General features: G+C 41.3%; 8 non-coding genes across 8 annotated transcripts; all 8 read left to right on the top strand.

The window, feature by feature from the left end:
- The first annotated feature begins 15,464 nt into the window (after positions 1-15,464).
- TRNAT-UGU lies at positions 15,465-15,537 on the top strand. The gene has a single exon. It is a non-coding gene; the product is annotated as a tRNA-Thr (tRNA).
- A 1,530-nt stretch (positions 15,538-17,067) lies between these two features.
- On the top strand, positions 17,068-17,140 carry TRNAT-UGU. The gene has a single exon. It is a non-coding gene; the product is annotated as a tRNA-Thr (tRNA).
- Positions 17,141-18,670: 1,530 nt separating this feature from the next.
- On the top strand, positions 18,671-18,743 carry TRNAT-UGU. Its single transcript has one exon. It is a non-coding gene; the product is annotated as a tRNA-Thr (tRNA).
- Positions 18,744-19,300: 557 nt separating this feature from the next.
- Positions 19,301-19,374, top strand: TRNAI-AAU. Its single transcript has one exon. It is a non-coding gene; the product is annotated as a tRNA-Ile (tRNA).
- Positions 19,375-20,701: 1,327 nt separating this feature from the next.
- TRNAT-UGU lies at positions 20,702-20,774 on the top strand. Its single transcript has one exon. It is a non-coding gene; the product is annotated as a tRNA-Thr (tRNA).
- A 557-nt stretch (positions 20,775-21,331) lies between these two features.
- TRNAI-AAU lies at positions 21,332-21,405 on the top strand. Its single transcript has one exon. It is a non-coding gene; the product is annotated as a tRNA-Ile (tRNA).
- A 1,322-nt stretch (positions 21,406-22,727) lies between these two features.
- TRNAT-UGU lies at positions 22,728-22,800 on the top strand. Its single transcript has one exon. It is a non-coding gene; the product is annotated as a tRNA-Thr (tRNA).
- A 2,591-nt stretch (positions 22,801-25,391) lies between these two features.
- On the top strand, positions 25,392-25,465 carry TRNAI-AAU. The gene has a single exon. It is a non-coding gene; the product is annotated as a tRNA-Ile (tRNA).
- The last annotated feature ends 144 nt before the right edge of the window (positions 25,466-25,609 follow it).

The raw sequence follows: 25,609 nt of genomic DNA, 5'->3' as shown, positions 1-25,609 counted from the left end.
ATGTCAATTAAATGCTAGCTCATACAGCTGCATTTCTTAACCCATTCATCTAAAATCATTCACAGTTACTTATTCCAGCTCTTAAGACAGTTGTAAAAGTTGTGCATTTGACATGTAGTATGGTACACTTACCCTCACATGGTTACAGACAAGCGTACGCACACACCCATGTGCCACCAGTTCCCACCATTAAATCAGTTTATTTCACTTTGTTTCAAATTGCTGCAGTTCTTTTCTGTTTAATTTTCTGTGGTTCACTTTTCCCAATATCAGACAATTCTCAAATCCTCATTCTGGGAAAAAATGCTTCATTCGGGTTAGGTGGTGAAGCACACATCAGCATGTTAACTGTGATAGATGCCAGCACAGCACTATATTCAAAACTTGCATTTAAAAAAATGTCTGTCTAGTTAGTGTTTGCTTTGTTATTTCTGTCCTGAAGTGCCATTAAATTATGTTAGTATTGGCATGTCTGATATCCAGCGGAATTCTTTGTAATATTGTCTATTCTGCTAGTGTTGGACTAGCGTGTAGTCCTTATTGCTTCTTGGTGCCATGATTTGTTTGATGTCTGATATCATCTTACGACTTCAATTGATCTGAGCACATTAACAAAGTGAATGACTGAATGAGGAAATGCCTTTAGATGACCCATAAATCCAATTGTCCATCTTATGCATTTATTTTGCATTGTCTTGTTTTGCTTTGCTTCTTTCTCGGAAGACAGCTACAGCAGTTCCCTGCAGGTCCCAAGGAGAGTCTCCAGTTTATAAGCGATTTGGTTGGTATAAAAATGGTTAAAGGGTTCAATTCCTAATCAGGGAGTTTCAGCTCTGCTGTATGTTTTTAATTATTTTGGCTATGTCTATCTGTGGAATAAATGTACTTACACAAGGAATCTGATGTATTGGGGGGGTATTACTGTCCTTAAATTATGTGAATATTCTATAAAAGGGCCTTACAGAAACATATGCCTGGTGCCAAAGCCATGGGCTCAAGCTTAATGCCAAAAAATGTATAGTTATCCCATTTGGAAAAAAACATGTACCCATGAACTACCACATAGGTGGCAGGACACTAAACATCGAAAGTGTGATGAAAGACTTTGGGACACAAGTGGACAGTGGTCTCACTTTCGATAACCACATCACCACAACAGTCACAAAATCCTTCTATGTGGCACACCTCATCACTAAGGACTTTTCATCCAGAAAAAAGGTCATTGTCCCACTGTACTCATCCCTCATTAGACCCATTATAGAGTATAATGCCCCATTTGTTATGTACCTCACAAGACATCTGCAACAGCTGGAAAGGCCACAGAAATACCTCACTAAAAGAATCACAGGCCTAAAGCTGATGCCATATGCTGACCGTCTAAAAAAAAACTCCAGCTATACTCTGTGGCATATCGTCTACTCAGAGGCGATCTCTGCTTAACATACAAGGCCATGTCAAACCCTGAGCTGTTGGACGTGCTCCACTTAAAGAAATCCCAATCCCTCAGAGCCACACGCACCAGGGATCTAAACCTTATCATCACACTGAACAAAACATGCTGGAGGGAGAGGTTCCTGACCCAGAGACTCCCCATACTCTTGAATAGACTGCCCATACTTGTCAAGCAGAGCACCTCATTGGCCCTCTTCAAAAGGAACCTTGATGATTGGATGAGAGATAGGAAATTCACCCCGGGGATCATGTCAGTCACCCTGCTAGACAGAGAAGTAAATATTGTGGGAAAAAATTTCCAGGGAATTGTTATGGCTAGGCTTGCATAGGCCTTAGGGCCGATAGCCTAGTACCAACCTATGAACCTATAAAAAGGAATATGTCGGCCTCTGTGTGTTTAAAGTTTAACATGGAAAGAAAATTACTCAAAACAGCTGGATTGATATCATTTTTAGGGTATTGGTTTCATATAGGACTTATCAGTTAAGCAGTTAAAACTAAATAAATGTAAGCTGCCTTCATTCAACATAAACAGTAAAATAAAATAAAAGTACTTTGCTTGCAGTTGTCCTTAAGTTAAGTTGCATGTTTTGGAACCATAGAAAGGATAATGGATGACCCTTACCAGTAGTCAAAACATTAACACTGTGCTGCTCCTATTTATGGAAATAGATTTAACTGTAATACAGACACAATCTAAACAGTTTCAGTTTTCCAATAGTCTGAATCAAGGGGTTGGAAATGCATGCACTGAAAGACATATGTAATATTTAATGTCCTAAATGTGAAATTCCTAATGCACAAGAAATTTAGAAATTAACTGTAAAGGTAATACCTGGGTATTGTTGTTGGATTATGATTATAATTTTATTATGACACACACACGCACATGCACACACACACGCACACGCACACACACACACACACACACACACACACACACACACACACACACACACACACACACACACACACACACACTTCCTCTGAAAACCACAGGACTGACGATGCTGTTTAAGTGTTTATTGGGAAAAGTTACTTAAAACATAAGGGATGGTCGTCTCAGGCCATGAATGGTGCTAATTTCTGTACATTTTATCTGTTTGTTTGTTTGTTTGTTCATTTATTTATATCTGTTAACTAGTGTAGGGCTCTGATACTTGTACATCAGTTTCAGGCTCATTCTCCGAGTGTAGATATGGGAAAGGGAGAAGCGGTAGTAAGTATACAAAATTTTACAGAAGAGACATGGCACTTGCATGTTTATAAGATGTACAGAGTAATTTCACTAAGGGTATCCAAAGATGTACTATATGAAGCATTTAGAAAACACAAATCAAAGCAGTGAAAGCAAGGAGGCACAGTCAAATATACATTAAGCGCTTTTCGTTTATGGATTACACAAACTTCATCAGACAATAAGCAAAATACAATAGTCATTTTAAATACAAGTGGAAACTCACTATTAACCAATCAATTAAGATTAAGAAGACAGACAGGAACGCCCATATTTGAAATCATACCATCACATAAATAGCATTCAATACCTAATATTTAAACAACATAGAAGTCTATTAAGTTAAAAATCAACCAACTACACAAGGTGACATACACAAAACTTACTATATAATAAAGTAAACAATTAAAAATTGTAAATAAAAGGGTGTATATAAGAACTTATTTTGATAAATGTTCTAACGAACTAGACTCTTAAGCTTAAGCAGGCTGCTTATACTACACCCTTCATTTAATCCTGGATAGACATAGGCATTCAATCTAATCTGCCATGTTAACTCAAGTTCTTCAAGTCTGAGCCCAGTTGGTCCACCCCTTAATTTAGAATTAACTTGGTCTATAATAATGAACTTAAAACTGTGGTCAGTATGTTGTTGCACATGTTTAGCTAGTGCGTTTTCAAGTTTCTGTTTTTTAATTGCATATACATGAAATGAAAGTTGCGGAATCGAATTTATGAGCATGTATATGCAATTAAAAAACAAAAACTTGAAAACGCACTAGCTAAACATGTGCAACAACATACTGACCACAGTTTTATGTTCATTATTATAGACCAAGTTAATTCTAAATTAAGGGGTGGACCAACTGGGCTCAGACTTGAAGAACTTGAGTTAACGTGGCAGATTAGACTGAATGCCTATGTCTATCCAGGATTAAATGAAGGGTGTAGTATAAGCAGCCTGCTTAAGCTTAAGAGCCTAGTTCGTTAGAACATTTATCAAAATAAGTTCTTATATACACCCTTTTATTTACAATTTTTAATTGTTTACTTTATTATATAGTAAGTTTTGTGTATGTCACCTTGTGTAGTTGGTTGATTTTTAACTTAATAGACTTCTATGTTGTTTAAATATTAGGTATTGAATGCTATTTATGTGATGGTATGATTTTAAATATGGGCGTTCCTGTCTGTCTTCTTAATCTTAATTGATCGGTTAATAGTGAGTTTCCACTTGTATTTAAAATGACTAATGTATTTTGCTTATTGTCTGATGAAGTTTGTATAATCCATAAACGAAAAGCACTTAACGTATATTTGACTGTGCCTCCTTGCTTTCACTGCTTTGATTTGTGTTTTCTAAAAGTTTGTTTTGCCTGCATGTTTCTACTATATGAAGCATGTTGTGTGGGCATGTATGGAAAACAGTATCTGGCATGCGAGAATAATATAGGTAACACATCACACAGGCAATGGGTTTGAAATAATGGTTTAAGTCTTTGCCTCATAGACATAAAGTACAGAGTTTGATTCTAACCTTGGCTTATTGAATAGATTTAAAATTACCCTTCTGGGCATTTAGCCTTAGATTCATGTAGAACCTATCGCAAACATATACAGTATGTACATAGTAGACACAGTGAACCTCTCACAAGGCCTGTCAAAAGTTGTCAATTATACTTTTTTGTATTTTTAATTTTCACCTATTGGTAAGGCAAAAGCTGCATATCTAAATTGGGTAAGAATGTGAGGTAAGAATAGAAATGGAAGAGTAGAGTCTGATTATAAAGTGGAAGGAGTGGGTTGTTGTAGAGTATATATAGGAAGAATATTAAGGTGGGTGGTCCATATATGTAGAATGGGTTGGAACTGTAGGTGGGGTTCTGAAGTGATTGTCAAGAAACTATAGGTGATGTACTGCAGTGTAAAGAACATATAGAAAGCTGAAGCTCTTTTTATTTTTTATACTTTTGTTGGTTGAGAAAGATTAACAGAGTGGAAAATCCTTTTTTAGTGGATGCCTGGGGAGAAAAGCTCCACAAGATACAGAGAGAAAGTAACACACATGCATATAAAAGTGCTATTGTTGTTTTTAATTAAAAATGTAAACCTGTTAATTGAACTAACATTTTATAAAAACTGCAGCGGTGGCTTTTGGTGAAATGTATTATGAATGCGACACATAAAAATTTGTAGAAGAAACAATGATAATAAGACCGCACATCTTCCAAACAGCAAATGGCAAGTATCATACAGCAATTGAACACGTGAAATGCTAGTTTGCAGTCAAGGCATACGACAGGGCTCTGTCCTAGGCCCTTACTTGTTTAGTTTGCAGCTTTCAGATCTAACTTTTTCATCTGATGTGTTCTACAGTCTGTATACTGATGACTTGAAAATAGGCAAGCAGGCTTACATCTGTTATAGGTAGAGCACGTCAGCAAAAGCACTTGACTAAATGTACCATTTGGGTGCAGGAGAATAATATGTTGATAGATATATTAAAATCTAAATAAATGATATTTGAAAGACAAATTGAAGGGTAAATATTTAATACAGCACACCTTGATTGATGCTGTAGATTCATTCAAGGACCTTGGTGTATGTGTAGATGCAGTTTTAAGTATTTTAATCATACCAAATGGTTATGATGATTATAAAACTGTAGGATGCATATAAAGATTTATAATGTCTAGGAAATGAAAGACTGATAAAATCATTTGCAGGTTACATTAAACCCATACTACAATATGGAATAACAACATGAAAACGTTATAAGAGAACAAGCAGTAGTAAACTGGAGTACAGCTAAAATATACCAAGGGCATTCATGTATGTGAAAATTTAAGTTATGATGAAAGACTAAAATATCTGAACTTGTACCTCTTATTCAAGTATATAGGGCATTTAGAAATGGCTACCTCTGAGAATGTTTGGGGCTAGCAAAGTGTAGTAGACAGTCATCAGAGAGTCTACATAGAAGATTATATAGGAATGAGAGATGATGCATGAAACAGACAACTAAATTATATTAAAGCAAGCACTAGTTTAAATATTTTAAAAAAATAGCTTGGGTATTTATTATGGGAATGATTGTTTGGTGTATTGGCAGGCTAGAAGGGCATTATTGCACATGCCCAAACTATTTATATATATGTGTGTGTGTGTGTGTGTGTGTGTGTGTGTGTATGTGTGTGTATACATACCTAAGTATGTATGCAAAGGAAATGTAACAATTTTGCTCTGCTGGTTTAATAAACTGAAAAAAAGCATAACTTTTTTCTGTGGGGAAAAATAAATTTATCACACACATACACACACACACACACACACACACACACACACACACACACACACACACACACACACACAGGTTTTTTCATTTGTCTGCTCCCATTAGGAGCTGCCACAGCAGATCATCTGTTTCCTTTGGCATTTTTGAACTGCTGGAGAGCAGCATTGCCTCCCCCTCCCACACCCACTCCAGAATTTGTTGAAAGGAGAGCAAAGGTACAGTAGGACTTTTGTTATGAAAACATTAATAAAAGATAATTAATTGTGCTTAAAATCATAGAACGAACAGTAAACAATCCAAAAACATTATGGCCTGCTTAGGAAAGTTTTATGAGTTTATTTATTTGGTACAGTCATTAAATTAATTTATCACAACATCTGTGCCTGTGGTATATATTTTATGTCTCATAACAATAACATATTTCAGAGGGTTTCTTTCCAAGTTTATAACAGTGCATATGCCCAGTATGACATTGAAGGAGAATGATGTGACTTGGTATGGGCAACCAATCATCTTTTCCAGGCATGCACTGAAAATACTTGTACTACCTGTACATGTGTTGTGTGCTGCACAGGAATTACCTATTTCTACTATCATATCCACAGCAAATTCATGTGCATCTGAATGTAAATTGATGTTTTTCCACACGTGATGTCAGAGCTTATTAAGGTAATCTTTTCACAGCCACCAAACCCAGTGTCCCACTTTCCCGCTTTCACCTGGTAGTCAACTAACCAGAATGCGCACCCCCCCCCCCTTTGCAAATTCCTGGATCCGCCACTGCTGGCTACCTTCCTTCATTTTGTTTTTCTGATGTTAATATTCCATGCATTATTGTATTTGTGACTTCTTTATTCAACTGTATGTACATAAACGTTTAAATATGTATCATCCAGAATATGATGTATTTTCAGTTACCAGCATAATTATAATTATTTCATGTATATTTTTTAAATCTATTGTGCACTGTTAGCCAATTACCTATGGAGGTTTGCTCCCCGGGCTTCCACTGAAAAAGGACATGTTTGCAGTGGACTTTCCCAGTTAACAAATTTATTTATTTTATTTTATTTATTTTACATTTAACTGGGATGGTCCGACTGGATACATGTCCTTTTTCAGCGGAGGCCCGGGGAGAAAAGCTCCAACAGAGTTACATTGATAATTAGGTACAGTAAATGAGCTGAAAGAACTTAACAAAAACATAGGCTATTTACATACAAGTACAAGACTGCCATTACTATTTCTGAGATTACTACAAATGTAACATTAATAACATATTAGCAAGGATGGTAGGCAGTATAATGACATAGAGTTAGACAGGATACATATTTCTTTATCACAGTATACAAAGTACTTATCATCTTAGCTAGTTGTTTATGTTTTAGTTAAAGGCACAGAGCTAGTCTGGGTTTGAGCAAGGACATAGCCAGTGTGACTTGAAGTGGAGTTTTAGACTATTTTTGAATTGACTTAGAGAAGTTGTATGAAATGTAAAATAAAATAAATAAATATTCAAAATAGGAGAAGCCACCTCATGCAGTTGACTCATCATGAGTGATGGACCCCAGGGATCATTTCCGTGGTGGTTGGAATATACTTTTCTGAAATGCAGGCCAAAACCACTGGGCTATGGCTCACCAAGTTTGCAGATATCAGGAAGCTGCGCACTGTCAACAATGCCCCTAGTGATGTCGACATCTTCCTAGATGGTCTTCCTCAAACAAAAAACTGGGGTTGGGAGGGTGGCCTAATGGTTAAGGTGTTTGCCTGGCAAGTACAAGGTGCAGCGTTTGAGTCCTCACAAGGGATAATTGGCTAGGCTTAAAATGGCTCACAAGGGCAGTTAGCTTAGTACTAACCTATGGTGCTAGAAACATGATCTCAAACTGAATGCCCAAAAATGCATCATTGTACCCACACATTTGCACATTGATTATAAGGTGATAAGTACACAGTCAGTCATGAGGAACTTGGTCACCAGCTTGACAGCAAAGTGACTTTTTGACCTCCATTGTACGGACAGCTTTCCACATGGCCCTCCTTATTAGGAAGAGTATCTCATGCAGGAACAAGGAGGTCATAATGCGCCTGTAATCTTCCCTTATAAGACCCATTATTGAGTACAACGCCCCTTTCGGCATGTACCTCACAAAGGACATGCAGCAGTTGTGGAGACCACAGCGGTTACTGACCAGTAAAATTCAGGGCCTGAAACACCTAACATATACAGATGGGCTAAAAGCCCTGTCCCTCTACTTAGTCTCATACAGACTCCTCAGAGGTGACCTCTGTCTGGCATACCAAGCAATCTGACCAGCCTGCCTTGATGGTACTGCTGCATATACGCAAGTCAAGCTCCACTCGGGTAAACCATATGTGTGATCTCAACCTGGTCTTTGACATCAATAGGACTTGTTTGCCTGACAGATTTGTGTGCCACAGACCCCCCCCCCTTCTGTGGAATAGGCTCCCTCTTCATGTAAAGTAGAGTGCCTCATTAACCCCTTTTTAAGCACAACCGAGATAACTGAGATAATGGGATGGGGAACAGAAAATACACCCTGGGATTCCACCTCTGTCCCTGCTGACCAGGGCCATTGGGTGCGGACTTGTCAGAACATGTGATAAATTCTTGCCTATGGGACAATAGGCAAGTAACTTCCTATGATCCCAAATATAAAGAACTGTTAATTTGTACTAAAAATGACTTGAGACATACCTCTTTGGACTATATGAAGAGATATGATTGAGCTCGCTGATCATGTGTCTCCGGCAGGTATGTCCCTAGCCTTAAGCAGCATTCTGCAGTCACCCAGAATGATGCCTCAATACAAACAGAAAGTGATTGACTAACAATTGGATTAGTTTCTGGTGTCATTCCAGGGGGACCCAGTACCTGACAACCTGGGAAGATATGATCGACAGACCACGATGCTTTGCCAGAGATGGCCTGCATCTGTCTCACCTGGGCTTCAGGCAAAGGCTCTTACCTCCCTCATAGTGCCTTTTATAGGAAAAGTGATGTTAAAACCAACAAAAATTCAACCAAACACAAATCAAGGTCATGTTGCTAAATGCTAGGAGTCTAAACATGAAACTGCACTCATTGCACACATTCTTAACCCTGGAAAATGGTGACATCTGTGCAGTCACAGAAACCTAGTTCAAAGCTATGCAGAGCACCCCAGCCTTACTTGGTTACTCATGCTATCATATGTTCAGACCCCAAGCAGTGGGCAGTAAAGCCAAAGGAGGTGGAGTTTCAATATACATTAAAGACATACACACCTTCTGGCTGGTGAAACAGTATGACGCACAGGAAACACTCCAGGTGCAGTTATCCATTGACAAGAACCCTATTCAAATCATAGCTAGCTACCAGCCCTAAAATCTGACTCAAGATGCTGATTCTGCCTATTTGCACATGTTTGAATCTATCAAGATTCTACCCTTTACCCTGATCCTGGGTGACTTTAACTTCTCAAAACATAGATTGGAACAGATTGGAAAAACTACTCATACCACAACACAAAATGCCCAAACATCCCTCGATTTTGTGAATGCAAATGCCTTTGAACAACTAGTCAGTACCCCCACAAGAGGAGATAATATCTTTGACTTGGTATTAACCAACTTGAGTGACCATTGCAGCATCCCTATAGTACCATCCTCCCTGGTAAGATCAAACCATAAAGTGTTCACTTTCGAAGTCACCACTTCCATAACCCCACTTTAGCTAGGATCAGACATAAAAAAAAGCTTCTCCAAAGGTAATTACAGCTTCGTGAGGGATGGTATAAACAGCTTCATAGTCCCCTCACCCTCTGCAGGAACTGGCACCAACATCCAGAACTACACCAAAGCACTATACGAGCATTTATAAAGATGCATGGAATCAGGAATAACCGACAGGACTAAATAAACTCTATAACAAAAGGAAAAAAAAATTGCTGTTCAAGGCCAAGGAGCAAGTGCCCAACTGGAAGCAATGTCTCATTAAGCTGAACAAGCAAATAAGAGCACTATTGAAATCGTCTAAAGCAAATGTAGAGTCCCAGTTGACCACATCTACTGGAGATAATCATAAGGCCTTTTTCACATATGTCCGCAGCCTCAAAGGACGTACCCAGATCTGTTCAGAAATGGTGATCAAGGACATGACATATACAAATGCCATAGATATAGCAAACTTGCTGGGTGACAGACAAAGATATTCCTTTGGAAATTAAATGGGTGCCAGATCGAAGGATTGCCTTACTATAGCAAAAACATGATGAAGAAATGAGACAAAGTTATTCATCTAAGTACCTTGGTCTCTTATAAACATATCTGTCTCAAGAGAAGTACCATTTATTACATCTGAGGTGGGAGCAACTTTTTCTGCCAAACGCTTCTATGGTGCATATTCAATGCTAAATTGTATAATTACACTACATTAGATCATATGATCGCACCAGTAAAGTCATCATCTTAAAATATTAGCCATATATATCTTCATAATTTTCAAGAAGTGACTACATATGCCAAAGCAAATAAATGAGTAAACAAATAAACCAATATTCAAATAACACGGTGAAAATATGGCATCAAATGGTAAACAAATGTGCAGTATCATTATTTCTAATGTAGCGAATGTAAGCTATTAATACACAGATATATTTACTAATAGCAGTGAAAAGGCTGATAAAATCATTTGTAATCTATAATATTGTTACAGCAGTGCTCGAGTTTATCAGTAGTGATGTCATTATGCTAAATGAATAAGCAAAATAAAGGGATTCAAATTCCTTTGAAAATTACTTGAAATGGATTTTTTAATTAATTCGCTTGTTTTCACAATGAATAGTCAAAGTCAAAAATGTTTTATAACCAGACAACACACATTTCCTAAAATAATGCTGTGCTGCAACTTAAAAATATTCTTGCACAGGATCAAGATACAGTAGGCCCACTTCTACCAGTATTATTAATTTTACTAACTCCATGGTCACACAACCATAGAGTTAAAAGAAGCACTCTGTGAGACAAAAAAAAAAAATCATGGAAACTGCAGTCACATTCTAAGAACTGGAAATTTGGGTGGTATTATGTAACACTGAGAAACCAGACTGACCTTTTAGACATCCATGGGTAAACCATTTTAGTAAAGCTCTTCAACAAAAATCTGCATCAAACTACTTCCTGGTGTCAAGAAGTAGCAAGCAATACATACTATGAGGTCATACAGGAACTGTATATATTAGTGGGAGGTTGGCATAATGATTAAGGTGCTTACCTTTTAAGCACAAGGTGCAGGGGTTGATTCTCACATGGTGTAACTGATTTGGATTAAAATAGCTCACAACAGCAGCTAGCCTAGTGCTGATATATGAACCTAAGTAAAATGCAAGATAATTAGGAAATATTTTGTAGGCTCTGTCTTCTTCTATGACTCTCATAATGATATTTTTAGCTAAGAAGTTCCGAACAATACAAACCCCTGTTTACTTCTACTGTATCTGCCTCAGAACGATCGCTGACACTCTTCACCCTTCCAAAGCAGGGATACACAACATGCTGTCATTCACGCATACATATATACTCAGAAACACACTAGTTTCACTCACGCAAACATGGTTACACTCGCAGACAGAAACGGATACAAACACACACGCACATACTTAACTTCTTTTTCTAATTCACACATCACTGTCATACTCCTTAATTAGCAAAACCACTAACTGCTCCACCAATCTCACTCGAACTCTCATGCACGCATACACTCACACTCTGAGACAAACAGAAACCCACACACTCTCTTCTGTTGCCTTTAAATTTCTTATTTCCTTAGTTTACACTGGCTAAGTAGTGAAAGTGTTTTTTAACCATGCTTAAAATAACGACACCTCATGTTTATTACAGTGTGAGGTTCACGGCAGCCGAACAGTCACTCCTGGCGTCAGTGACAAGAGAATATAGATTTTTTGAAAGGGTCTAGACTTTTGCCTTACAAGTTAGGTCTGCACAGAAATGGTTTGCTGGGGAATGACTACGGACTTCAGACACAAAACAGTGGCATACGTTTCAGTTGTACACATCTCTCCACTAGTGCACGCAAACACAAATTGTGAGATCTGAGCAACTAAGTTTATATGAGCAACCTTTAAAATGTAACCATATGTCTGACTAGTTTTAGCTTGTCCTGTTTGTTTATACTAAGACACACAAGCTTCACACATGTGCAAGAACAAAAAAAAAACTCCTTTACCCAATTATTAAAGTCTGCTCGGACGGAACTCTCAATAGCCATTAAAAACCATTATCAGCAAAGAAAATTTAACGCAATCACGTTAGGGAAGGTTACTTACTCAACACATAAAAAAACAGTAATGAGCATAGCATAGCATATTTATGGGGAAAAAAACATAATGGAGATCTGAATTAGACACATACCTAATGTAAAACAAAAATCGGCATTGGAAAACTTGTGGTACAAGGAGGTATGGTAGTAATCCCTCAACAAAACAGAGGCATCCAGCAACTGCACTGAATAGGGTAGTTCGCAAAGTCACTGAGCATCGCATTTTTATTGGCTGCAGGAAGAATAATTAAAACATCTCATGCATAGTTAATTTATGGGGGCGTTCACAGGGCGAAAGGACTTCAAGGAGGTCTTTCCTGGGCAGTCTTCGGCAGCAATTGAGAAAAAAAAAGAAAAACATTAAAGGGCATTATTAGCAAATGGATCGAGCACCCATACATTCTCTAGAGCTCTGCGAGACTGTTTTATGCTTCAAGATGGCTCAGAATACCGGAGCAGTAAGAACGGCCAACGAAAAAATTGTTAATATCGTGAATTCTGAAAGAAGAAGGGGTATAACTGAGCGATACATTGAAAAGATGGGGGAAAATAGGAACTAGGAAATGAGAAAACAATCAAAGAAGCACGTAGTGGTCATTTAAAGAAAGCTGTGGTGAACAGTGCCATCTTGAGGCTTGCTAGCATAGTGGTTAAGGCGCTTGTTTTGTAGACTGCAGGTTGTGGGTTTGAATTGTTGGTTTTGCAAATGACATGACATAATCCTTTTAACCAGGAGAGGGCCTATTATAGCAATAACCCACGCCTGGGTGTGGGTAATGCTAAATTTACCCACGGTTGGCGTGGTTTGGTCCCGAGGGCAAAGCCCGAGGGACCAAACAAAGCCAACCGTGGGGAAATTTAGCATTACCCACACCCAGAAGTGTTATTGCTATATATGACATTATTTAAGAAAAGAAACTATTACTTTTCTTAAATAATGGTATAGTATAATGCCTGTTTACTGCCCTTCTGCAGATGTCTGGCATCCGCGGCAGTTCTGATGTACTGCGCGCCTGCGCAGTACATCAGAGCTGTGGGCAAAAGCAACGGAGAAAGCAAGATCTCCGTTGCTTTTTTTTAGTGTCTCGCTATGTTAAATGAGGGCGACCGGACCTTTTTCCATTAGTATAACTCGATTTACAACGGGCACGCTGGCCAATCAGTGTGCACGTTTTGGGGGGGTCATGGTATAATTAAAGTTTCCTTACTTCACAGCTCCCAAAGGCGTAACTTGTGTGACTAGTTTTGGCAAGACAAACCAAATGAAGATAATTTATTGAAGCAGCAAAGGTTTGCAGATGCTACAACACACTCGGGGTTCAGTTCCCTGAGCAAGTCACTGTTTTGCCAGTGTAGCGGCCATATACTGGGCAATATGGCACCATATGTCATAGCTACCTATGCCCTAATTGAATGGGTTGGGTGTGACGAAAGATCCAAAAAATGCAAATTGTATCACCCTGTTGAAAGGCAAAGAACAACAATGAGCAAATACGTTTAAAAAAGACAACATGAGATGGGTGGCACGTCTGGCTCTGTAGCTCAGGGGTTAGCACACTGGTCTTGTAAACCAAGGGTCATGAGTACAAATCTCAACAGGGCCTATGGCTTCTTTTCCTCCTATGTGCTAAAGGGCAGGTGCTTTTAGACACTGTTTTCTGGGTGCAGCATTCAGAAGGTAGAGTGTGCTAACTCAATTCTACCTCACAATGAAGTACAACATTTTTGCTGCTCAACCTCTTGCTATTGCTTGCCAATCAACTCCACGGACAATGTAGCATTTTGATAGACTTTTGTCAGCAGCTCTTTTTCAGACATGACACTTAATTGTGTTCCAGTCTAGATGTATGCATACTGCCAAAGCTTTGCGTAACTTTTTAGGAGATCCAAAAACATCACCTTCCTGGCCGAAAGAAACAGAGCATCATGAAGGAATTTAAGTCACAGGTTCAGAGAAATGAATGTAATTCGGATCAGCATTTCCAGTGGAGAGTTGAGCTTAAGGTCTGACCTCTGTCTTGCCTCACAGCTCCAGAATGACTGTGCTCAATTCTGATTTCCATTCGTATTCATTTCAAGTGCTGTCTGCTGTCCTGACATCTGGGTAACTTTTTTTCTGCTGCTCCGCTTTTCCTCTTAAGAACTTGCAGAATGACTGGTTACACTGGCCTAGTCACAAACTGTCCCCCCACGGTCATGCCTTCCCTTCATTTTGGGGAGTGCATTGCAGAAGAGTGAGCCGAGTAGAGCCTATTCAATTACTGTGTTAACAGTCGGAAAAAAAAAAAAAGGGAATGACTGATGAAGAAATTCTTTCTTCAAGAAAGCTGTGGTGAACAGTGCCTTCTTGAGGCTTGCTAGCATAGTGGTTAAGGTGCTGGTTTTGTAGACTGCAGGTTGTGGGTTTGAATTGTTGGACTACTTGCTAGAAGTGAATGTGCTTCAGCTGTCCCAACACCCATAGTCAGATGGATTTTAGTCCTGCACTTTCAAAGAAATTTTCCACCTTGTTTCTAGCATAAAGACATATAGCATTTTTTCCTGCTTAGACTCATGCGGTTGCTTGTCATCAGTGTCACAGAGAGTGCAGCACCTTAGTCCGTGTTGTCAGCATCTCTGGCCAGACCGCATGCAGTCTGGATCCTTACTTACTTACTGCTAATACTACGACCACCTTCTAGTGATTCAGAAAGTGACGTCTTGAAAACTATGTCCCGTATTGCAAGCAAAAAACTATGCAGATGCATGCAGTTTTGCAAATGACATGACATAATCCTTTTAACCAGGAGAGGGCCTATTTAAAGTTTCCTTACTTCACAGCTCCCAAAGGCGTAACTTGTGTGACTAGTTTTGGCAAGACAAACCAAATGAAGATAATTTATTGAAGCAGCAAAAGTTTGCAGACGCTACAACGCACTCGGGTTTCAGTTCCCTGAGCAAGTCACTGTTTTGCCAGTGTATCCGGCCATATACTGGGCAATATGGCACCATATGTCATAGCTACCTATGCCCTTATGGAATGGGTTGGGTGTGACGAAAGATCCGAAAAATGCAAATTGTATCACCCTTTTGAAAGGCAAAGAACAACAATGAATAAATATGTTTAAAAAAGGCAACATGAGATGTGTAGCACATTTGGCTCTGTAGCTCAGGGGTTAAAGCACTGGTCTTGTAAACTAGTGGGCATGGGTTTGAATCTCATTAGGGCCTCAGGCTTCTTTTCTTCCTATGTGCTAAAGGGCAGGTGCTTTTAGACACTGTTTTCTGGGTGCAGCATTCAGAAGGTAGAGTGTGCTAACTCAATTCTACCTCATAATGAAGTACAGCATTTTTGCTGCTCAACCTCTTGCTATTGCTTGCCAATCAACTCCACGGACACTGTAGCATTGTGATAGACTTTTGTCAGCAGCTCTTTTTCAGACATGACACTTAATTGTGTTCCAATCCAGATGCATGCATACTGCCAAAGCTTTGCGTAACTTTTTAGGAGATCCGAAAGCATCACCTTCCTGGCCAAAAGAAACAGAGCATCATGAAGGAATTTAAGTCACAGGTTCAGAGAACTGAATGTAATTCGGATCAGCATTCCCAGTGGAGAGTTGAGCTTAAGGTCTGACCTCTGTCTTGCCTAACACCTCCAGAATGACTGTGCTCAATTCTGATTTCCATTCGTATTCATTTCAAGTGCTGTCTGCTGTCCTGACATCTGGGTAACTTTTTTTCTGCTGCTCCGCTTTTCCTCTTAAGAACTTGCAGAATGACTGGTTACACTGGCCTAGTCACAAACTGTCCCCCCACGGTCATACCTAGCCTTCATTTTGGGGAATGCATTGCAGAAGAGTGAGCCGAGTAGAGCCTATTCAATTACTCTAACAGTAGAAAAAAAAAAAACAGGGAATGACTGATGAAGAAATTCATTCTTAAAGAAAGCTGTGGTGACCAGTGCCATCTTGAGGTTTGCTAGCATAGTGGTTAAGTTGCTGGTTTTGTAGACTGCAGGCTGTGGGTTTGAATTGTTGGGCTTCCTGCTAAAAGTGAATGTGCTTCAACTGTCCCAACACCCATGGTCAGATGGATTTTAGTCCTGCACTTTCAAAGAAATTTTCCACCTTGTTTCTAGTATAAAGACATATAGCATTTTTTCCTGCTTAGACTCTTGCGGTTGCTTGTCATCAGTGTCACAGAGAGTGCAGCACCTTAGTCCGTGTTGTCAGCATCTCTGGCCAGACCGCATGCAGTCTGGATCCTTACTTACTTACTGCTAAAGCTACGACCACCTTCTAGTGATTCAGAAAGTGACGTCTTGAAAACTATGTCCCGTATTGCAAGCAAAAAACTATGCAGATGCATGCAGTTTTGTAAATGACATGACATAATCCTTTTAACGAGGAGAGGGCCTATTTAAAGTTTCCTTCCTTCACAGCTCCTAAAGGCGTAACTTGTGTGACTAGTTTAGACAAGACAAACCAAATGAAGATAATTTATTGAAGCAGCAAAAGTTTGCAGACGCTACAACGCACTCGGGTTTCAGTTCCCTGAGCAAGTCACTGTTTTGCCAGTGTATCCGGCCATATACTGGGCAATATGGCACCATATGTCATAGCTACCTATGCCCTTATGGAATGGGTTGGGTGTAATGAAAGATCCAAAAAATGCAAATTGTAACACCCTGTTGAAAGGCTAAGAACAACAATGAGCAAATACGTTTAAAAAAGGCCACATGAGATGGGTGGTATGTTTGGCTCTGTAGCTCAGGGGTTAGAGCACTGGTCTTGTAAACCAGGGGTCATGAGTTCAAATCTCATTAGGGCCTATGGCTTCTTTTCCTCCTATGTGCTAAAGGGCAGTTGCTTTTAGACACTGTTTTCTGGGTGCAGCATTCAGAAGGTAGAGTGTGCTAACTCAATTCTACCTCACAATGAAGTACAGCGTTTTTGCTGCTCAACCTCTTGCTATTGCTTGCCAATCAACTCCACGGAAACTGTAGCATTTTGATAGACTTTTGTCAGCAGCTCTTTTTCAGACATGAGACTTAATTGTGTTCTAGTCCAGATGCATGCAAACTGCCAAAGCTTTGTGTAACTTTTTAGGAGATCCGAAAGCATCACCTTCCTGGCCGAAAGAAACAGAGCATCATGAAGGGATTTAAGTCACAGGTTCAGAGAACTGAATGTAATTCGGATCAGCATTCCCAGTGGAGAGTTGAGCTTAAGGTCTGACCTCTGTCTTGCCTCACAGCTCCAGAATGACTGTGCTCAGTTCTGATTTCCATTCGTATTCATTTCAAGTGCTGTCTGCTGTGCTGACATCTGGGTAACTTTTTTTCTGCTGCTCCACTTTTCCTCTTAAGAACTTGCAGAATGCCTGGTTACACTGGCCTAGTCACAAACTGTCCCCCCACGGTCATGCCTAGCCTTCATTTTGGGGAATGCATTGCAGAAGAGTGAGCCGAGTAGAGGCTATTCAATTACTCTAACAGTAGAAAAAAAAAAGACAGGGAATGACTGATGAGGAAATTCTTTCTTAAAGAAAGCTGTGGTGAACTGTGCCATCTTGAGGCTTGCTAGCATAGGTGTTAAGGTGCTGGTTTTGTAGACTGCAGGTTGTGGGTTTGAATCCTTGGGCTTCTTGCAAGAAGTGAATGTGCTTCAGCTGTCCTAACACCCATAGTCAGATGGATTTTAGTCCTGCACTTTCAAAGAAATTTTCCACCTTGTTTCTAGCATAAAGGCATACAGCATTTTTTCCTGCTTAGACTCTTGCGGTTGCTTGTCATCAGTGTCACAGAGAGTGCAGCACCTTAGTCCGTGTTGTCAGCATCTCTGGCCAGACCGCATGCAGTCTGGATCCTTACTTACTTACTGCTAAAGCTACGACCACCTTCTAGTGATTCAGAAAGTGGCGTCTTGAAAACTATGTCCCGTATTGCAAGCAAAGGACTATGCAGATGCATGCAGTTTTGCAAATGACATGACATAATCCTTTTAAGCAGGAGAGGGCCTATTTGAAGTTTCCTTACTTCACAGCTCCCAAAGGCGTAACTTGTGTGACTAGTTTTGGCAAGACAAACCAAATGAAGATAATTTATTGAAGCAGCAAAAGTTTGCAGACGCTACAACACACTCGGGTTTCAGTTCCCTGAGCAAGTCACTGTTTTGCCAGTGTATCCGGCCATATACTGGGCAATATGGCACCATATGTCATAGCTACCTATGCCCTTATGGAATGGGTTGGGTGTGACGAAAGATCCGAAAAATGCGAATTGTATCACCCTGTTGAAAGGCAAAGAACAACAATGAACAAATACGTTTGAAAAAGGCAACATGAGATGTGTGGCATGTCTGGCTCTGTAGCTCAGGGGTTAGAGCACTGGTTCTGTAAACCAGGGGTCATGAGTTCAAATCTCATTAGGGCCTCTGGCTTCTTTTCCTCCTATGTGCTAAAGGGCAGGTGCTTTTAGACACTGTTTTCTGGGTGCAGCATTCAGAAGGTAGAGTGTGCTAACTCAATTCTACCTCACAATGAAGTACAGCGTTTTTGCTGCTCAACCTCTTGCTATTGCTTGCCAATCAGCTCCACGGACACTGTAGCATTTTGATAGACTTTTGTCAGCAGCTCTTTTTCAGACATGACACTTAATTGTGTTCCAGTCCAGATGCATGCATACTGCCAAAGCTTTGCGTAACTTTTTAGGAGATCCGAAAGCATCACCTTCCTGGCCGAAAGAAACAGAGCATCATGAAGGGATTTAAGTCACAGGTTCAGAGAACTGAATGTAATTCGGATCAGCATTCCCAGTGGAGAGTTGAGCAGTCAAACGTTTGCCAGATAGTATCCATCATCTGTCAAGTTGTATTGATGCAGTAGCACTTCTTGAGCTGAGTCGTGGCACCCTTTTACACATAACTCCTCACACTGTCATTGACATCAGTTCCCATGCTGATAGAGTTGGAGTGGCAGGATCAAACAACAAGGCCGGTTAGCTCAGTTGGTTAGAGTTTGGTGCTAATAACGCCAAGGTCGTGGGTTCGATCCCCGTACGGGCCAGCTGCATTTTGGTGGGGTAATGTGCACATAATTAGTACTATGACCTGTCACAGCGACAGTCAGACAGGGCCAGCCAGGGTTCGACCTGTATCTCACAGTCACAGCCTGACAGGGCCCGCCTTCAGGCCTGAACTCGGCTCCACAGACCTGTGAAACTCTGCCTGTTACCCTCATGTCTGGAAGCAACTCGGCTTAAGGTCTGACCTCTGTCTTGCCTCACAGCTCCAGAATGACTGTGCTCAGTTCTGATTTCCATTCGTATTCATTTCAAGTGCTGTCTGCTGTGCTGACATCTGGGTAACTTTTTTTCTGCTGCTCCACTTTTCCTCTTAAGAACTTGCAGAATGCCTGGTTACACTGGCCTAGTCACAAACTGTCTCCCCACGGTCATGCCTAGCCTTCATTTTGGGGAATGCATTGCAGAAGAGTGAGCCGAGTAGAGCCTATTCAATTACTCTAACAGTAGAAAAAAAAAAGACAGGGAATGACTGATGAGGAAATTCTTTCTTAAAGAAAGCTGTGGTGAACTGTGCCATCTTGAGGCTTGCTAGCATAGGTGTTAAGGTGCTGGTTTTGTAGACTGCAGGTTGTGGGTTTGAATCCTTGGGCTTCTTGCAAGAAGTGAATGTGCTTCAGCTGTCCTAACACCCATAGTCCGATGGATTTTAGTCCTGCACTTTCAAAGAAATTTTCCACCTTGTTTCTAGCATAAAGGCATACAGCATTTTTTCCTGCTTAGACTCTTGCGGTTGCTTGTCATCAGTGTCACAGAGAGTGCAGCACCTTAGTCCGTGTTGTCAGCATCTCTGGCCAGACCGCATGCAGTCTGGATCCTTACTTACTTACTGCTAAAGCTACGACCACCTTCTAGTGATTCAGAAAGTGGCGTCTTGAAAACTATGTCCCGTATTGCAAGCAAAGGACTATGCAGATGCATGCAGTTTTGCAAATGACATGACATAATCCTTTTAAGCAGGAGAGGGCCTATTTGAAGTTTCCTTACTTCACAGCTCCCAAAGGCGTAACTTGTGTGACTAGTTTTGGCAAGACAAACCAAATGAAGATAATTTATTGAAGCAGCAAAAGTTTGCAGACGCTACAACGCACTCGGGTTTCAGTTCCCTGAGCAAGTCACTGTTTTGCCAGTGTATCCGGCCATATACTGGGCAATATGGCACCATATGTCATAGCTACCTATGCCCTTATGGAATGGGTTGGGTGTGACGAAAGATCCGAAAAATGCGAATTGTATCACCCTGTTGAAAGGCAAAGAACAACAATGAACAAATACGTTTGAAAAAGGCAACATGAGATGTGTGGCATGTCTGGCTCTGTAGCTCAGGGGTTAGAGCACTGGTTCTGTAAACCAGGGGTCATGAGTTCAAATCTCATTAGGGCCTCTGGCTTCTTTTCCTCCTATGTGCTAAAGGGCAGGTGCTTTTAGACACTGTTTTCTGGGTGCAGCATTCAGAAGGTAGAGTGTGCTAACTCAATTCTACCTCACAATGAAGTACAGTGTTTTTGCTGCTCAACCTCTTGCTATTGCTTGCCAATCAGCTCCACGGACACTGTAGCATTTTGATAGACTTTTGTCAGCAGCTCTTTTTCAGACATGACACTTAATTGTGTTCCAGTCCAGATGCATGCATACTGCCAAAGCTTTGCGTAACTTTTTAGGAGATCTGAAAGCATCACCTTCCTGGCCGAAAGAAACAGAGCATCATGAAGGGATTTAAGTCACAGGTTCAGAGAACTGAATGTAATTCGGATCAGCATTCCCAGTGGAGAGTTGAGCAGTCAAACGTTTGCCAGATAGTATCCATCATCTGTCAAGTTGTATTGATGCAGTAGCACTTCTTGAGCTGAGTCGTGGCACCCTTTTACACATAACTCCTCACACTGTCATTGACATCAGTTCCCATGCTGATAGAGTTGGAGTGGCAGGATCAAACAACAAGGCAGGTTAGCTCAGTTGGTTAGAGCGTGGTGCTAATAACGCCAAGGTCGTGGGTTCGATCCCCGTACGGGCCAGCTGCATTTTGGTGGGGTAATGTGCACATAATTAGTACTATGACCTGTCACAGCGACAGTCAGACAGGGCCAGCCAGGGTTCGACCTGTATCTCACAGTCACAGCCTGACAGGGCCCGCCTTCAGGCCTGAACTCGGCTCCACAGACCTGTGAAACTCTGCCTGTTACCCTCATGTCTGGAAGCAACTCGGCTTAAGGTCTGACCTCTGTCTTGCCTCACAGCTCCAGAATGACTGTGCTCAATTCTGATTTCCATTCGTATTCATTTCAAGTGCTGTCTGCTGTGCTGACATCTGGGTAACTTTTTTTCTGCTGCTCCACTTTTCCTCTTAAGAACTTGCAGAATGCCTGGTTACACTGGCCTAGTCACAAACTGTCCCCCCACGGTCATGCCTAGCCTTCATTTTGGGGAATGCATTGCAGAAGAGTGAGCCGAGTAGAGCCTATTCAATTACTCTAACAGTAGAAAAAAAAAGACAGGGAATGACTGATGAGGAAATTCTTTCTTAAAGAAAGCTGTGGTGAACTGTGCCATCTTGAGGCTTGCTTGCATAGGTGTTAAGGTGCTGGTTTTGTAGACTGCAGGTTGTGGGTTTGAATCCTTGGGCTTCTTGCAAGAAGTGAATGTGCTTCAGCTGTCCTAACACCCATAGTCCGATGGATTTTAGTCCTGCACTTTCAAAGAAATTTTCCACCTTGTTTCTAGCATAAAGGCATACAGCATTTTTTCCTGCTTAGACTCTTGCGGTTGCTTGTCATCAGTGTCACAGAGAGTGCAGCACCTTAGTCCGTGTTGTCAGCATCTCTGGCCAGACCGCATGCAGTCTGGATCCTTACTTACTGCTAAAGCTACGACCACCTTCTAGTGATTCAGAAAGTGGCGTCTTGAAAACTATGTCCCGTATTGCAAGCAAAGGACTATGCAGATGCATGCAGTTTTGCAAATGACATGACATAATCCTTTTAAGCAGGAGAGGGCCTATTTGAAGTTTCCTTACTTCACAGCTCCCAAAGGCGTAACTTGTGTGACTAGTTTTGGCAAGACAAACCAAATGAAGATAATTTATTGAAGCAGCAAAAGTTTGCAGACGCTACAACGCACTCGGGTTTCAGTTCCCTGAGCAAGTCACTGTTTTGCCAGTGTATCCGGCCATATACTGGGCAATATGGCACCATATGTCATAGCTACCTATGCCCTTATGGAATGGGTTGGGTGTGACGAAAGATCCGAAAAATGCGAATTGTATCACCCTGTTGAAAGGCAAAGAACAACAATGAACAAATACGTTTGAAAAAGGCAACATGAGATGTGTGGCACGTCTGGCTCTGTAGCTCAGGGGTTAGAGCACTGGTCTTGTAAACCAGGGGTCATGAGTTCAAATCTCATCAGGGCCTGTGGCTTCTTTTCCTCCTATGTGCTAAAGGGCAGGTGCTTTTAGACACTGTTTTCTGGGTGCAGCATTCAGAAGGTAGAGTGTGCTAACTCAATTCTACCTCACAATGAAGTACAGCGTTTTTGCTGCTCAACCTCTTGCTATTGCTTGCCAATCAGCTCCACGGGCACTGTAGCATTTTGATAGACTTTTGTCAGCAGCTCGTTTTCAGACATGACACTTAATTGTGTTCCAGTCCAGATGCATGCATACTGCCAAAGCTTTGCGTAACTTTTTAGGAGATCCGAAAGCATCACCTTCCTGGCCGAAAGAAACAGAGCATCATGAAGGGATTTAAGTCACAGGTTCAGAGAACTGAATGTAATTCGGATCAGCATTCCCAGTGGAGAGTTGAGCAGTCAAACGTTTGCTAGATAGTATCCATCATCTTTCAAGTTGTATTGATGCAGTAGCACTTCTTGAGCTGAGTCGTGGCACCCTTTTACACATAATTCCTCACACTGTCATTGACATCAGTTACCATGCTGATAGAGTTGGAGTGGCAGGATCAAACAACAAGGCAGGTTTGTTCAGTTGGATAGAGCGTGGTGCTAATAACGCCAAGGTTGTGGGTTCTATCCCCGTACGGGCCAGCTGCATTTTGGTGGGGTAATGTGCACATAATTAGTACTATGACCTGTCACAGCGACAGTCAGACAGGGCCAGCCAGGGTTCGACCTGTATCTCACAGTCACAGCCTGACAGGGCCCGCCTTCAGGCCTGAACTCGGCTCCACAGACCTGTGAAACTCTGCCTGTCACCCTCATGTCTGGAAGCAACTCGGCTTAAGGTCTGACCTCTGTCTTGCCTCACAGCTCCAGAATGACTGTGCTCAATTCTGATTTCCATTCGTATTCATTTCAAGTGCTGTCTGCTGTCCTGACATCTGGGTAACTTTTTTTCTGCTGCTCCACTTTTCCTCTTAAGAACTTGCAGAATGACTGGTTACACTGGCCTAGTCACAAACTGTCCCCCCACGGTCATGCCTTCCCTTCATTTTGGGGAGTGCATTGCAGAAGAGTGAGCCGAGTAGAGCCTATTCAATTACTGTGTTAACAGTCGGAAAAAAAAAAAAAGGGAATGACTGATGAAGAAATTCTTTCTTCAAGAAAGCTGTGGTGAAATGTGCCATCTTGAGGCTTGTTAGCAGAGTGGTTAAGGTGCTGGTTTTGTAGACTGCAGGTTGTGGGTTTGAATCCTTGGGCTTCTTGCGAGAAGTGAATGTGCTTCAGCTGTCCCAACACCCATAGTCAGATGGATTTTAGTCCTGCACTTTCAAAGAAATTTTCCACCTTGTTTCTAGCATAAAGGCATACAGCATTTTTTCCTGCTTAGACTCTTGCGGTTGCTTGTCATCAGTGTCACAGAGAGTGCAGCACCTTAGTCCGTGTTGTCAGCATCTCTGGCCAGACCGCATGCAGTCTGGATCCTTACTTACTTACTGCTAAAGCTACGACCACCTTCTAGTGATTCAGAAAGTGGCGTCTTGAAAACTATGTCCCGTATTGCAAGCAAAGGACTATGCAGATGCATGCAGTTTTGCAAATGACATGACATAATCCTTTTAAGCAGGAGAGGGCCTATTTGAAGTTTCCTTACTTCACAGCTCCCAAAGGCGTAACTTGTGTGACTAGTTTTGGCAAGACAAACCAAATGAAGATAATTTATTGAAGCAGCAGAAGTTTGCAGGCGCTACAACGCACTCGGGTTTCAGTTCCCTGAGCAAGTCACTGTTTTGCCAGTGTATCCGGCCATATACTGGGCAATATGGCACCATATGTCATAGCTACCTATGCCCTTATGGAATGGGTTGGGTGTGACGAAAGATCCGAAAAATGCGAATTGTATCACCCTGTTGAAAGGCAAAGAACAACAATGAACAAATACGTTTGAAAAAGGCAACATGAGATGTGCAGCACGTCTGGCTCTGTAGCACAGGGGTTGGAGCACTGGTCTTGTAAACCAGGGTTCATGAGTTCAAATCTCATCAGGGCCTGTGGCTTCTTTTCCTCCTATGTGCTAAAGGGCAGGTGCTTTTAGACACTGTTTTCTGGGTGCAGCATTCAGAAGGTAGAGTGTGCTAACTCAATTCTACCTCACAATGAAGTACAGCGTTTTTGCTGCTCAACCTCTTGCTATTGCTTGCCAATCAGCTCCACGGACACTGTAGCATTTTGATAGACTTTTGTCAGCAGCTCTTTTTCAGACATGACACTTAATTGTGTTCCAGTCCAGATGCATGCATACTGCCAAAGCTTTGCGTAACTTTTTAGGAGCTCCGAAAGCATCACCTTCCTGGCCGAAAGAAACAGAGCATCATGAAGGGATTTAAGTCACAGGTTCAGAGAACTGAATGTAATTCGGATCAGCATTCCCAGTGGAGAGTTGAGCAGTCAAACGTTTGCCAGATAGTATCCATCATCTGTCAAGTTGTATTGATGCAGTAGCACTTCTTGAGCTGAGTCGTGGCACCCTTTTACACATAACTCCTCACACTGTCATTGACATCAGTTCCCATGCTGATAGAGTTGGAGTGGCAAGATCAAACAACAAGGGCGGTTAGCTCAGTTGGTTAGAGCGTGGTGCTAATAACGCCAAGGTCGTGGGTTCGATCCCCGTATGGGCCAGCTGCATTTTGGTGGGGTAATGTGCACATAATTAGTACTATGACCTGTCACAGCGACAGTCAGACAGGGCCAGCCAGGGTTCGACCTGTATCTCACAGTCACAGCCTGACAGGGCCCGCCTTCAGGCCTGAACTCGGCTCCACA

The sequence above is a fragment of the Protopterus annectens genome, chromosome 1.part0 (genome assembly GCF_019279795.1).
Source record: "Protopterus annectens isolate FY-2018-M chromosome 1.part0, PAN1.0, whole genome shotgun sequence".
Lineage (NCBI taxonomy): Eukaryota > Metazoa > Chordata > Ceratodontiformes > Protopteridae > Protopterus > Protopterus annectens.
This window is presented reverse-complemented; position numbering and strand designations above follow the sequence as displayed.